This window comes from Rhipicephalus sanguineus, chromosome 5 (assembly GCF_013339695.2).
Source record: "Rhipicephalus sanguineus isolate Rsan-2018 chromosome 5, BIME_Rsan_1.4, whole genome shotgun sequence".
In the NCBI taxonomy this organism is placed as follows: Eukaryota; Metazoa; Arthropoda; class Arachnida; order Ixodida; family Ixodidae; genus Rhipicephalus; species Rhipicephalus sanguineus.
The window spans coordinates 91,348,379-91,352,770 of NC_051180.1; positions in this window are offsets into that span (position 1 = coordinate 91,348,379).

A 4,392-nucleotide genomic window follows, 5' to 3' on the forward strand; every position below is an offset into this window, starting at 1 on the left:
TGTTAAACTCCACCATCGAAAACAAACTACAAACAACACGCTCCAGCACAATCGGTCCGTCCGCTGCAAATCAATGACGCGCACGAGCTATCTGTCTAACATGTAATTGTTATCGCAATTTAATAAACAAGCTAATATCAACAGCAGCGCAGGCATGCGCGAGTAGCCGCGATGCAGCTTTGAAGCTCGTACACGAAGCGGGTTTGTGCCTGCAGCAAGCACACGGTGCGAAAACTTTCTTGTTCTGGCATGACATGAAAGAGTGTTCTCTGATGAGTGCCGATGCTGTCACATACCACATATATTAACGGCGAACGGAAACACGGCGTTAGTCGTAAGCAGTAACCGAAGCAACGGAACGATCTGCTGATTCTCGTCGGCCACGAGGAAATGTACTAACATGGAGGCTTGGTTCCTGCAAACCTTCTTTCAGCATCCCAATTTCCTCAATCTCAGCAACACAGCACTCGAAAATATGTTGGCATTTTCGTTCTTATCAGCCGCCACACGTTGATATGTACGCTCCTTGTCTACATGCGGAGCGCGCTTAGCCTTCAACATGGCGGAAATGCACACAGCGGCCGCTAGATGGCAGCAGATTTTGCATAAGGTCTATAGGTGCTATGTGTCCAAACTGTCGCAATCTAGTGATGAAAAGAAATGCCTACCACTCATTATGGCTTGCCCGGGCTTGCAGGAAGTATGCTCCTATCTTGTACTGCAATCTGTCCTCTGTGTCGGTGCCATGAACAGCTCTCATCGCTGATACATGCATAATAGATACCACAAGGAAATGTTGATTTTCACTCAAGACAAACCCAACCACACACAGATAGTGAGTACCAAACATGTCCTCAGGCAAGTCTATATTCATATATTAAAGAGATCGATCCTTGAATGAAGGGATCAGGGTGCAATAAGAACAGGTATTAGTGGACCAGCCACTTGCAGACTATTGAAAGAGTGCCATTGCGTGTTCAACATTCACACATGTACACAGTAAGCAATCAGTCATGGGCACGTTACCAGTAAAATGTAACAGTGTTACAGTTACCTAAGCCAAAAAAGTGGGATAGGTTTCAAACAGGAGAAAGTGCCTCAGACAGGCTGGCCGACGTTTCCATAGGGGGACCTATCTTTATCGAAGGCACCTTGTCATCCTTGGCGTGTTAGTTTTAAAGGGTTAGTGTTGACGTCATGTCTAGCGGTGGTGCTTGTCGCTGTTGGTAATTGCTGCCTGGAAAGAGAAAACTAGAGAGAGGAGTGTAGCCCTTGCCACATCATTTCAAGAAAGTTTGCAACGGCGCTCAGGCCTCTCATCTCAGAAGTAAGGGGAGCTGCAAAGAAGGAAAAAAAAAAGCAAGAAAAAGGAGAGAAAAAAAGAAAAAAAAATGGAAAGGGGGGGGGGGTCTACTGAGCGAGAGCCGTCAAAGGCAAAAAAAAAAGAGTGGAGTATGAAAGCCACTTGGAAAGGCTGCAGAAGGGCGGCACGTCTAGCCCTCACAAAGGGCTGCAGAAGATGGTGGGTAAGGCAACTACAGGCGGGGAAAGCGGGCGGCGTACTTTTAAAAGCCCACATGTGGAATTTAAGTGATATTGAGAGGGGTGTCTGAAAACACGTGCTTGATGGGTGAAGTCATTGGCTCTGTTAAAGTAACTGTTACAGTTACAGTTACAGAGTTTCCAAAAGTAACCTGTTACAGTTACACTTACTGTGACAAGTAACGTCGTTACTTTGTTGCAGTTACTGTGACGAAGTAACGTCGCTACTTTTCCGTTACTGTATAAAATAAATAATAGATTACAAACCAAACGATAGAATTCATTTATTAAATATGTATGAAGGCATGCGGGCAGTCAAAATTGCACGTGGTAAAACCCTAGACGAAGTAAACCTAATAGGGGGCCAAACACAAGCATTTGTTGTGTACACCTCATTTTGTTGCATCAATTTTGTTGTTCATGCACCGTTGGTGAAAAAGGGAATTTATTTGCAAATAATAATAACAAATGTCCTCTGATACTCAAAATGGAAAATGTGGTTGATGCACTAGAACGACAGCAGTATCATAGGATGTTTATTAACGACACCCAGAAGCGCATGCAAATAGCAACGGAGAGTGTGTGACGAATGAAGACGACGTCCATTGTGTCTGTTCCATATATATGTTCAAGGTGTATCAGACCCTGTTCGGTTAGCTTTGCGTCCGCTGGGCATACAAACCGTTTCTAAGTCCCGTTATACTCTGGGGCATGTGTTCGCGAAACCCAAAGATTGCACACCTGCAGACGATCAGAGTAGGGTGATATACAAGCCCGATGCGGGCATTGCGACGCGACTTGCATCGGCGAAACGGGAAGGAAAGAATCAACGAGGCTTAAAGAAGGCAAACGGGATGTTGTTAAAGCAACTCATGCAACGCATTCTAAGATGGAGCTTGTTTAACACTTCCGGAGAACAGGGCATAGCTTTGACGTAAACACTGTGACGACGCTGGCTCGTGAACGAAGGTGAGGGGAAGGAAACTCCTGGAATCGCGGTTCATTCGCCGCGACGCGTCGGCTTGCAATATAGTTACTGTATATGGCACCTTTAGGAGCCATGTCGTAGCATATATAGTAACTATAGTCGGATACAACTTAAGAAGTCAGGAGAGACTAAAGAAAAGAAATAGTCCCGCTCATGCACGCGCCGATGTTCTCCAAAGGCGAAGCCACCGCCATCCCGCTCATGATGTCCGTCCCGAGTGCGCGCCCATTGGTGCAGGCTTGTGTTCATCTGCCTTTGAGGAGAAAATGCCGCTGACTTCTAAAGTTGTATCCGACTATAACATGCAACAACCACATTCCCCTACTGGACACTGGTCGATCTCCGCAAATTTTTTTCTTTCTTTCCTTTTCTTTTTCTTGTTGCCAGTGTATACTGAGGATGTCACATGCATAGGAGGCAAAACGTCCATGTGATTTTGTTAATAATTGTTGTATTAAGTTGGAGTAAACCTTTTACAATTAGTTTCAAAGAGGTTTTGAAAAATTACTTAGTTCACAGTATTTGTGCCTCTCAACCGTTTCGCGCTCTGCTGCTTTCTAGCCGTCAGTCAAACACGATTATTGCGCAGCCTCGGACGAAGGAGAATATAAACTTGGCGTCGTGATGTTCCACCGGTACACCAAGAACCGAGCTAGAAGCTCAAGTGACAAAAAGGATATATATACGCCGGAAAAAAAAAACTACTTGAATTTAGCAAGTTGTTCAGTTCCAACATGATTGACTTACGACATGTAGTTTACAAGTAAACTTAAGTTGTGTTAAAGACTGACTGCTGACCTCGGTCTTCTGCAGGGTAGATAATTCTCTAAGCGACCTCCACCCCTAAATTGGTAGGGGAGCCGTGCTGTGGAAAGATGAAAGGTGGAGAGGATATGGGAAAGTAACTGTAACGGTATTTCCCATTACAGTTACTCTGTAAAAAAGTAACAGTGTTACCGTTACAAGTTCCTATAAATTAAAAGTAACTAGTTACAGTTACAAGTTACCGAAAAAAGTAACTAGTTACCGGTAACGCGTTACTAGTAACTAGTTATTGCCCAAGACTGTAAGGAATACCCGAAATATGCACATAGCCCTATGGGCGATCCACATGAAAATAACGATATGCACACTTTTATCGAAATATAAAAAAAAAAAGAGTGTGCGTGTTCCATGTGCACTTGGTGTGAGGTGGGAATGAGCCATGCATATTGTATTGCATCATGAATGTAGCCATTCAGGGAACAAACTTTTGTTCTCTAAGCGAATTCCCGTGTAAGTTTTGTCTTGTAGAGTTGAGCTGTCAATTTGATTTCATTTTAAGTTATGTAAGGCCTTCACAAACCGATAATATTTCCAACTTTCTGTGAACTTCTGGAAACATATATGAGAATTGAGATCTTTTTCTTTAATTTATGACCTTACAAAGCTCAATAACCCTAATCACTGCATAAAACCTTGGTATGCTTATTTAAGAGAGGCAATATTGGTACTATGCTAAGTAAAAAAAAGCGTGAAAATACAATAACTTAAAGCACCACAAATACGCAACATTCTCGCAACATGAGCACAATCTAAGTTATTTGTGATTAGAGAACCTCGTGGCTTAAAGATGCTAAGAAAAAGATATAATGGCCCAGAACACGAGCTCACGCATATTTTCTCAAACACACAATATTGAAACAAGATAGCATGTGTTAGCTTAATTAACCTAATTGAATTGACATATTCGTCTACTAACACTATTTGATATAAACATTGCTTCTCACATTAAGTACACATTTGTTGGAGTGTGCACTTAGTACCAGTACGTACACAGTAATTCACTCAATTACATTACTTCGAGTGAGCTCCTTTAAAAC